Below are 12,541 nucleotides of genomic sequence, written 5' to 3'. Positions count from 1 at the left end.
CTCATTAAATTATGTATTATTGCGTTTTATTAGTGACACATTTGGGCAGAGGATGTATTCCAAAACTTTCTGAAAATACAGTATGAGAATTAACTGCATAATTACTAGAAATGTTTACCTTCGATATTATACAATTTGCATGTATAAAAAAAAGAATTTGTGAAAAAAAAAAAAAAAAGTTTCCAAATCTAACGTTGAACCAATTCTGTAGAATGGCTCAAATAGCCTATTTGAACAGGATTGGTTTCCAGGTATGACTATGTACTAAAAATGTGCTTTTGACTTTAATTTATATTTGGATTATATATATATATACATATATATATATATATATATATATATATATATATATATATATATATATATATATATATATAATCCAAATATAAATTTGTATATATATATTTATTTTGTCCTCACATTCTTTCTTGTGTGACACACCTGAATGAAAGGCTCATTATGCAAGCTCATTATGCGGGGTCATTATGCGGGCCATTGTCTTCTCAGGTGTGAACACATATTTACTATGTGTTTTGTGGCGTCATTTCAGGCACTTAATTATTTTTTTTTTTGAATAACCATGCATAAACATTATTCTCTCAAAAATACAAACATGTACATGCATGTTGCTCACATGTTATGGTAGCCCTGTTTGTGATAAATAGAGTGTAATTACACCTTTGCCATTAATATGTTTATAAGCAACTAAAAAAAGCACAAATGTCAGAACATCTCAAGGACCCCAAAAACACCTTGGTCCCCAGATGGTTAAGAAGCTAGCGCTGCTTTGTTTGGGCAGGCTTTATAGTTTCCTGGTTCTTGACGTCACCCGCCTCTGACGTTCCGCCACACCATTGGATTTCACATGTGTCCATTACGTGTTTCCTTAGTGTCAATCGATGCAGCGTCTCATTCCCTCTTCAGGCAACCAAGGTTAGTCGTAACCGAGACATTTTTGTACACTCACAGAAGTGTTCATGCTGTTTAGCGTTAGTGTCTGAGAAAAATCTAAACTATTATTGTTTCTTTACGTTCTTAAGATATTTCATAATCAAGAATCTATGTGGCAACATTTCCAAAGATGGACAAGAAAAATTTTAAATAAAAAAATTATATATATAAACAGGTAGCATGCTGTCCAATTTTCTCCAATTGACATAACCTCATAAATACGCAAATAAGAATGTTAACACAGGGTTTTAATTAGGTTAACGTTTAACTACAAAAAGTACACTATAACTAAAAAGAAGAACTAGCAAGATTAATATTTAATCTGTTGTAGGACTCAACATCTATTTCTATATTCTAAATGTGTTAATGTGTTAAATGTGATAGCAAAACACCTCCAACCCAAAATCCCTAAAAACTGCAGGGGGATCTGGTGGCAGGAATTTATGCTATATGTGAGTGTGACACCATATGGCAGAACTATATGTTGTGGGAGAGAGAAATACTTGAGTGAAGAATCCATTGTATTCAGAACAGGGGATTGTATAATCACTGGAAGAATTTAGAAAGCTACACAGTCAACAGCCTATGTCGTTTAATGTTGGGAAAAATGAGGCCAATGATTTCAACCTTGAAACATTTGACTCCCACATGCACAAGAGCAGCTAGAGGATCTGTTTATCAAAGCCCCAGGTGCCAGCACTCGTCAAAAGTAGAGATCTTAAGCTCATAGAAACACAAAAAAAGGGTCATTAGCTTATTCTACAATTGAAAGCACTAGCCTTTGGCAGATGGGCAGTCACTTTTAAAAAGAGAAACCAAGATTAAAGTGGAAAGAGCCCCATTGGTAACCAATCTGCATGCCGATAGAGCGCTCTCTATTTCTATTTCGTTCACGGTGGCACTTAATCCTCTGTTGTTGTGTTTTCTTTTTTTTCAGCTCTGATGTGATGAAACACTCCCTTTTAACATCCTACTCAGAAGTGCTCTCTCTCTCTCTCTCTCTCTCTCTCTCTCTCTCTCTCTCTCTCTCTTTCTCTCTCTCCATTTCACGGTGTTTTTGAATATTGCAGTTTGCATTGGGTCAAAGTTACTGTATAGGGCCTTTCACACTTCCCGATTTGAAAAAAAAAATAGACAAATCACAGACGAATCACAGAATGCACATTCATGCACGATCTCATACAACCGACAACTGCACATCCTCGCATCATCTATACAATTATGCTTTCTTTATGAATATAGTTGTAGTTTGTTCTTCATTCTATTATTTCTCTTTCTATCATTCTATTTTTCTCTTTTTTACCTCTCTTTAAGTGCCTTGGGTATGTATTCCTTCCTTGCGAATAACCCTATAAAAATTCTATAAAATAAATGTATTTTTTAAAAGTATCTTATGGTGATTGATTATCCTATAAATGTACACTCTTGATTATGACAGTTTTTGAATATGCAGTTACAGTTAGTGGTATGATTTAAAACTTTGAGCAATGACACACATGCTCATTGCGGCCTGGCTGCTTTCCTGTATTTCTCCATTTTCACTAATGGCTGGCAAAGTGAGATCTTCCATGATACTGTCACACTGTTGCTGAGCTGTGTTATAGTGCAGACAGCGCAGGATGGAATGACTGTTGTCTAGGGGTGAAGTATTTACACTGAAGTAACATGAGCCTATTTATATATTAAAATGCAATATATTCCTGGGATGACAAAGCTGAATCTTCAGCAGCCAATATACCTCAGTCATGATCAATTATTTTTGGTTCTCAAATATTACTAATAACTATTATTATTAGGGCTGTCAAAAGATTAATCGTGATTAATCACATCCAAAATAAAAGTTTGTGTTTACATAATATATGTGTGTATACTGTGTAGAATTATTATAAATACACACACATTCATATATATATTTAGGGAATAATGGCATTTATATACTGTATATACATTTATATCATTTATATTATATATATAAATATTTTGCATATAGATATAACCAATTTTTCTGAAATATATACATGATTGTGTGTGTTTATATTTATATAAATAATTATACACAGTACACACACATATATTATGTAAACACAAACTTTTATTTTGGATGCGATTAATTGCGATTAATCTTTTGACAGCCCTAATTATTATCAATGTTGAAAATAGTTTAATATTTTTTTGTAGAAAAAGTGATACATTTTTTTCAGCATTCTTTGATAAATATAAAGTTTAATGAATGGTATTTATTTGAAGTAGAAATATATTTATTCTCATCATGCTGAAAATGTATTTAATGTTATTGTTACTAGTATTATTATTATTATTTTAATCTTATTCAAACTTACATAAATGTTTGAATGTTACACTGTTTATTAATCTGTTTTCAACATTGACAATAATATGCAAAGTTTCTTGAGCACCATATCAGTACATTAGAATGATTTATACACACACAAATTCTTCCATGTCTGACAAACTTTTTATGTACCTACAACAGAATTTGTCTTATTTTGTTATATTGTATTTCTGTTGACAATACCTCACTACTGCCATTGGCAGTCCCATGGGTTCTCTTCTAAATGACAGCAGGCTGAAGTTGAAAGCAGTGTGCAATTGATAGAAAACACAGACCTAGAAGAACATGTTTACCATTGCAATTCACAAATGACTACATAGCCACAGAGACAACTTTGCTATAAACAATAGTTATATGCAGGAGTTTATAAAACAACATGTTCTGTTTTCATGTATTATGGGGACTTTCAGTAGACATAATCATTTTTATACTGTACAAACTGTATATTCTGTCCCTTTACACTAACCATTTCGCCAAACTTACCCATCACAGAACATTTAAAAAAAACAGCACTTGTTGTATATGTTTTATAAGCTATTTTCCTCATGGGGAGTAAAACATGTCAAAAAAGGACAAGGATTCACTGTAAAATATTCTAACCTCCCCAACTTAAAATTTTCTAATACATTTTTCAATTGGCCTAAGTGAAGTCATGTTTATTCACACACACACACACACACACACACACACACACACACACACACACACACACACACACACACACACACACACACACACACACACACACACACACACACACACACACATTGGGTTTTATGGGGACATTCCATGACAAATTATTTGTATACTGTACAAACTGTCTATCCCCTAACCCAACCCCTTAACACAACCCTCCAAAAAAAAAAAAAAAAAAAAAAAAAATATATATATATATATATATATATATATATATATGCATGCATTTTTACATAAAAAAATAAATAATAATAATAATTTACTAAGCTGTATTTGAATATTTTCATATTTTTAAGGACAGATTGTCCCATAACATAAGGTTTACCATGACCACACACATATTACACAGATGCAGTAATACTGATGACTTTTACTAATAGTATTTTCTCCCGCTAATGTGTCAAGAAAGAAAGAAAGAAAAAAAGAAATAATTCCAGGAAGAGATGATCTCAATGGCCAGCAGTTATTCAAATTAGCACCCCAAAGCTCAAGCCTTTATAATATTTGTCCTCATTGCACGTTTAATTGGCTGGTCTATAATTTTGCGCTGAGAATTAAAATTCAATGACTGAGATAACATAGGCATCCACTTAACCTTCACCCTTATTTTGAACATTTTAATGACTGCCTTGCTTCAGTGACACCATCAGTGTTTATAACGCTGACGGCAAGAGCAGTATCTGGAGACTGAAGAGAGAGATCTCATTTATACACACAGCCTGTCCTTGCATTTATTTTCTCTCCAAATTACCAGCCCTTCTGTTTGTTAAAGCACCTCATCTGCATTGAGCGCAGTAAGAAAGGCTTCTGCGGACACTCTCGTGTCTCTCTATTTCACAGCTAGGAACCCTGGAGTCACACAGGAGAAGGAAATCAGCCCTAACACACAACTGTAATCCATCTTAAAAGCACACTGGATAAGCTGTTTAAAGCGTCCAGAAAACAGGGCCATCTTGAAACACACACACACACGCACGCACACACACACACACACACACACACACACACACACACACACACACACACACACACACACACACACACACACACACACACACGCGCCCATCACAGAAAACATTCTGCATTTTTACATTTTTAAAAAACCTTTCATTACTTTATTTGTATACCAGATTTATGAGGATATTTATATTTGTCGCCAAAATATATAGTTACGTAAGTACTGTAGGTACACACACATTACACACTAAATTTTTTATGCAATTCAGCCATAATTTCCACTGCTTTAGGGATTAGTAAATTTACCATCTTTTTTATCTACAACTACATGTTGAAAAATGTCGTTTCTTGGCAAAAACACACAAATCAAAAATTGCACCAGCAACCAGTATTCTGAGTAATACATCCATTGTGTTATTCCCAATTACTTTTCCAGATTTCCCCTGGTAACACATGGCTATATCTGAACTTCTGAACTTTGGTTACTTCTAATTCTGCTGTCATTCAGTTGAAACATCAGGACCGAGTGTCACTCTTTTTCCTGTGAAGAATAATATTACAGGTAGGGTCATACTAGCAATTATCTGCAAGGAATTACAAGGTGTCATCACCAGTACGAAGGAGAGCGATAGAGAACTTTCAGTGAAAATGTTCAGCTTTGATCTCTATCTCAGTCACTGCCTTTCCCCCCTCTGTTATCATTCAGTAGCACCAAGGGAAAGAGTGTTTGTGCCATTTCATAGTTTATGTTGACTGGTAGTAATTTATTCCACCTACTGAGCACTGGCAGGGAATGGAAGCAGGAAGGGAGAGATAAGACAAATTGATGAGCAGTTGGCTGGGATCTCAGTGACTGTAACAAAGACGTAAGAGGAAGTACCCCCAGGTCATTACAATACTGATGGAAAGAAATTGGTTGCAACCTTGAAAAGTCAAACTGTGGATGCCCCCCCACCTAAAAAAACGCTGTTAAAGTTGAGCTGGAATCATGTCATGCTTGAATTGTGACAAATACAAATCTATATCCGCTCTATATGCTACTTTCACACAGCAGCAGAATACAGTCGCGAGCATGTTACGTCGCCATTTTTGATGTTTTCTTTAGTCACTGTCACTATGGATACAGGTGTAATTAATGTCATCATGAAAAAAGAAAAGTGCTTTGACTTTGATCAGTCAATGAAAATAAAATTGAATGTAACATATTATATATTACAATATAAACTTCACAACGCCTTTGCATTTTAATTTCGAAGACCCTGACCCCAAAATAAAATGATTCCACTGTGCAAAACAAAGAAAAAAAAAGAAGATAAAAGTATAAATAATTACATTAGAAAGAGAGGAAAAATAATTATAATGTCTAAAGCTCCTTCTAACATTTAAGAATATTTTAAGCAGCTGCAAACTGATTTATTATTGACGTTTAAAAATGTTAGTACATACTTTCATTAGCTTTAACTATATTATTATTATTATAATAGTCAGTGACAGCACTTCAAGAATAATATTCAAAATAGGGTGCAAAATATCTAAATATCAGAAGGGCCATGTGCACACAACAAACAAACAGAAAAAAGTATATACACTATTTAAATCTGCTACTATTTAAAGCAGTTTGTCTGTTTGTTTTTAAACAAGAGACCTATGATAAAGCTTTCTGAGAAACGGGAAAGAGATACCTGAAAGGAAAAGAGAAAGTCTCCCTCTAGTCTAAAAAGCTAATGAAGTCCAAGCTGCGTTATCTTTCTGATGTAAACTTATCAATTACAGAAGCCCAGTGCTAATGAGTTTCCTCGCCACTTTTAGGGGATTCGTTTCAACACTAGAGAACCGATGTGTGTGTGTGTGTGTGTGTGTGTGTGTGTGTGTGTGTGTGTGTGTGTGTGTGTGTGTGTGTGTGTGTGTGTGTGTGTGTGTGTGTGTGTGTGTGTGTGTCATCTGATTAGGAGCTACCGATGTCACAAGAGAGATGGAACACTAATACATTTTCACCTCCTAAAAAATAAGGCTTAAGGCTAAATAATAAAAAAGACTATGTGCTGCAGATCAGCTCAAAACTGTGATATGAAAATATTAACAGTTTGCTCAAGCTGCTTTGTGGCCTGTAGAGATTTTAAACTAAAGACTAGATAATAGTGCCTGAAGAGACAAACAATACAACATGAACACGAAACTCAAAATTAATGATCGTAGTTACCCAATATCTCTGATCCTACAACAAGAACATTAATACACAATGGTCATTAAATTATTATAGCTACACATGGCTAAAAAGCTAAAAGAAAATTCAATTGTTTTTGTAACAATGTAGTAAGTGAATGTAAGGATAGATGCCAAGGTCCAATAGGAACATTAATACATTTGCAATCAAAGAACAGCAAACTGCTAATAATAAAATTGCGTAGCTATAGTAGGAAATAAATATAATTAGTTTTTGTTAGTAAAACATAATGGTATTGGTTTGAAAAAAAAATGTTATTGTACAAACTTTGCTCAGGGTGTTTTTTCCAAAAAAATATATTTTCACAATTTCAATTCTCGCTTCTAATACGCCCCCAAAATGTATAATGTCAAACTTCAAAGATTTGAAACGGTTTTAAATGTAAACTTTTGCAAATGATAATGCATGTAACTCTCATTACTTACTGTAGATACAAACACGAGCTTGATACACACTACCGGTCAAAGGTTTGGCCTCATTTTTTTTTTTTTTTCTAAATTCATATATTCAGCAAGGAGTCAGGGATCAATTAAATTGATCAAAAGTGACAATACAGAAAAACAAAAAATTATATAAATTTCAAATAAATGCTGTTCTTTTCAACTTCCTACTCATCAAAAAATGCAACATGGTTTCCACAAAACATATTTTTGTGAAAAAACAAAACGAAACAAAAAACAGTTTTCAACATGAATACATTTTTCTTGAGCATAAAATAAGCACATTAGAATGATTTCTGAAGGATCATGTGACTATACTGACGGGTCTTGACCATACGTCAACATACGACGAAAAGGGTACCCCTATAACGTCAATATGAGACGCAGACATAAGCGCACCAGCAGCGCCTCCTAGCGGTACCCTAACGCATACCTAAACCCAACCATACCCGAATCGTCACATATGGACGTTATAGGGGTACCCTTTTCGTCGTATGTTGCCGTATGGTCAAGACTCGTCAGTATGTGACGTTTTGGGGTGAGACTGTGTTAGCTGAAGACTGGTTGCTGAAAATTCAGCTTTACAGAAATAAATTATATTTCAAAATATTTAAATATTTACCTTGTAATCATTTTTCATAATATTACTGTATTTTTTATCAAATAAATGCAGCCTTGGTGAGCATAAGATAGATTAATGTAACAAAAAAATATGTTTTATCGATAATCAGTACTACCGGTATTAATAGGGCACTGATGAAAAATGCCGTTCATGATTCAAAAACAATCTGGCATTGCATACAGGTTTGATTTGGTTTAAGGAGCGCAGGGATTTCACTTCCCAGCAGTTGCCTTTGAGCACCGTTTATAATGCTGCTCTCTCTCATACGCTCAAAATTCAACCAAAGTAAATGAGCAGACAGAGATGCTTTGATCTGCTTCTGATATCTGTTGAAATTTTCATCCCACAACAAAGGAGAGAGGGGGAGAAACAGGTAAACCCTGGCCTTTTGATCTCCACCCTATAGCGGGCAGTGCGGCCTCTGAAGTGGCATGGGTCATTAAAACTCTTCTGCCATGGAGGCTCGCTTGAGTGCAGATGAGAGAACAAGGTTACAGGAGACGACTGTGCTGTCAGGTGCATCCAGCTAAGAGGCTTCCGGGTCTCTGGGGGCTCTATCCATCTTTACATGAGTCCACATTTGCTCAAAGATGTTACAGTTTTTTTCGATTGCTAAACGACAGTGAGCACAACTGGAGCTACATGTGCAAAACTCTAACTACAGTCTGCACTACCAACAGTCACCTAAGCTAAACAGTTCACATCACCTGCAAAACTCACTCCAAGCAACACAACTCTTAACACATGGCTCAAAACAGGCTCAGTGCAGCCAAACACTATGCACAACCCTCACTGAGATAACACACACTGTCACTCAGAACACACTGAGAGTAAAAACACAAGCATCAAACACCAATACAGAAAATACAAAGTTTTCATCTTTACAGTTTAAACAATTTCAGTGACTTCATACAAAGTAATATTTTCTTCAAAGAAAAGAGTGACATTCTTTCACATGTAATTCAAACAAATAATTGAGGGGCTAATCCTGCCTCTCTCTAGCATCAGGCCACAGGTTTTCATCAACATCACATAAAATGTTCTCTCTTGCCATGCACCTGGGGAAGAACCTTCTGGAGTGCCTTATCCATCCCTGGTAGTCCTCTGGACTCGTGTCCTCACATCCGGCACGCATGGCTTCCAAAAGAGACATTTGGTCATGTGGGTGGTGACCAAACACTTTACACCTCCAGGCAGAGAAAAACTCCTCTATTGGGTTGAGGAAGGGTGAATATGCAGGCAGGTACAAAACCATGAATCTGCGACAATAGCATTTTCCTGCGCATCTGAAAATATGTTTTCTCTTCCTCCTGTTGGGGCCAGCCTTTGGGTTATGTTGTATATTACAGTATATACAGTAATACAGTAAAAATATATTTTACAGTCAAACTTACTGTAATATATATCTGTGTAGATATTCTATAATTGCAAAACAAAATAAATTCCTGTAATGTTCTCATTTACTGTAAGGATGTAAATCTCACCTGTTTCAGCTAAAGTTGCCACCAGCAGTGTTTGAAAGGCACAAGGCTGAAATCTATTCTGTTTTGAATGTGTGGTTCACAGTTTTGACACCAGTGTGTTAGCATTTGAACAAAGTGCTGTAAATCCACAGTGTTGTGCAGGTTGTGGTTAAAGTCATGGGATAAGTGTGTAGAGTTTTGAAAACTGTGTTCAAGCAATGAAAAACGAACTAGAGTTTGGTCCACATGAACTGCTGCTGTGCAGACTGTAGTTAGAGTTTTGCACATGTAGCTCCAGTTGTGCTCACTGTCGTTTAGCAATCGAAAAAAACTGTAAGTCTACAGACTGACCTCTAACCAGCAGCTCGGACTTCACCTGCAAGCCGATGACGTAGAATTATCAATGTTAGAAATAACACTCTCAGCCTGCAATAAACAGCTTATTAGAATAATTTAAAGTAGTAACTATTAATTTGAATGTCTGAAGGTTTTCATGTTTCTGCTTGTTTGGTATTCTCTCTATCATAATTCAAGAAAAACCCTCCAAAATGCTTTGTGGATTGATTTGGCATTTTGATGTTGCCCACAATCGGCCATTGTGTGTCCCACAATGAGGCTGATTCATCCAACAACTCAATTTCACTTTTCAGCCTAAATGAGATTGGGTGTGAGCAAAGGCAATGAGGTCAGCGTGAAAAATAATCTCATGAGGCATAATGTTCCTCATACATATTTGAAATATGTGAATGTAATTTGAGAGGGAAGTATGCCTAATCTATTTTTTTAATGTTAGATGTCAAATCCATCCCCACCTGTCAAGATAATCAATTTCATTTTTTTTTTTTTTTCAATGAAGGGGAAACCAAGTAGGATTGAATAGTGTATTGTCTTCGAGGCCCTTAAATGCATATTAAAGACTGAAGATCACGCACATTTCTAATGATTTTGGCTATGCAAAGTCATTACTGAATATGGGATCACAAGATGGAGTAGTTACAGATGTATTATTTTGTACAGATGAGAAAGAAAAAAAACTGTGACAGGCAAGAAAGACTGGAAATTATACAACACACAGCAGAAGGGAAACATAGGTTTGCTGGTCAGAATATGCTGAATGTGTTTCGGTGGCCATCTGGACATTCATTGTGGCTATCCAATCTGTTTTTTTTTCCACATGTGAGTCACTATTGGACTATCTTTGATTTCCGACTATTGTATCAACCGGACTCACAGCTTCGCAGAAACATTAGTCCTTCATTTAAGAATGAGTGAGATTTTAAGTGTGTATGAGTCACTTAAGATAACTAATAACAAACTAAATAGATGGGTGGACATAACAGTGGTAGTTTTTCAAAACCTTTAAATATGTGTCTCATCAGTTGTCCAGTATGCGTTGCATATTGTCAAGCGACTAAACAGTCTTTGAGGGTTTTACTCAGAGTGCTAGTTCTTAGCACCACAACAATGAAGTGCTTCTATCATTTATTTTTGTAGAATTATTTTTGAGCCTCATAGATCTATTTGACCATCTGCAAGCACTGCAAGTATCAATGTGTTCATAATAACAAACACCAAAACACAGTCTGGATGTTTATCGTGCAAAACCACCAGCTATCAGTGAGTGTTTTAGCAGCAGGTGGGACAACAGACCTAAAACAGACTGCTAGTAATCTGGTAATCTGGTCTAGAGTTTCAGGCTTTTCCAAGAGGAATATACTGTCTCATTCATCAAGGCTGACAGACTATATCTAAGCACCCGAGAGCTGCCATCCAATATCATATACTCAAATCCATTCTCATCCAGACACGCCAAGGGTCACATTATAACTCCTTTCATAGGAGGACTCCATTGCACACATGCTTAACAGCGACTATATCACTAGTCTTTTCACATATAACAAATAACAATGTGCATCAAATTATGTTCATGATGATGATATGGATTGCCGTCATATTGTCACTTAATAATGGAGAAGAGTTTTGAGTTAAACATGAAACATTTTAAACTTCTTACCTTGTAAAGGCAAGTTATTTTAGATTAGGTATTCATGTATTGTAGTTTCAAAAATAAAGATTGAAAAACAAGACTGCTAATTTACCAATTTTCAGTTTTTAAGTCAAGTCTATCATGTCAGTAAAATAAATGAAAGAGAAGCCTGGCGACTAGTGTTTTCATTTCTGTTACAAACAATACTTTTTTTATCCAATAAATGTAAATGCATTTAAATAAAAAGAGTAATCAAAGTCAAATTACACAGAACTGGCTTTCGTTGCTCCAACTATGCAGAAACAAATGTAGAAAACGCACAGCATGAAAATCATTAATTTTTATAGGACACTGCAAGACTAACTGGACTGGAGATTTGCCAAGTTGATGGGGAGAATGATTTCCATCTATACGGATGGAATTGTTTTACTCACCAGCTGCATCTTTTAGTACCAGGAACATGGACAAATTTCTCTTAAATCCAACAAGCAAACTTCATCTACTTTAAAACATCTCTTGCTAAATAAATACATAAATAAATAAATAAGCCTTTGTTGCATTCTTTTCCGGGGCTAATGCTCAGCCACTATAAGCAACAAAGAAAGTCTCTTGCATGTCTCACTCAAGCTGGAGGAGAGTGCATGGGGGACTAATTATGCTGGCACAACCTCAACACTCAGTGGGAGAAATTTCTCTCTTGTGGAGAGTTCTGGGTACAGTTAGGCGCCCACTGGTCTGAAAGACTGGAATGGGACATAAAGAGAAATCATTTGTGGCTCTACCAATCATTTGACTAATGGTTTGCATAGTATTATAATCAAAGCATATGAAAAGCCGCAATGTTCAAAAAG

This window comes from Phoxinus phoxinus (genome assembly GCF_949152265.1).
Source record: "Phoxinus phoxinus genome assembly, chromosome: 2".
NCBI lineage: Eukaryota > Metazoa > Chordata > Actinopteri > Cypriniformes > Leuciscidae > Phoxinus > Phoxinus phoxinus.
The sequence above is the reverse complement of the archived record's forward strand: the minus strand, read 5'-3'. Positions refer to the sequence as shown.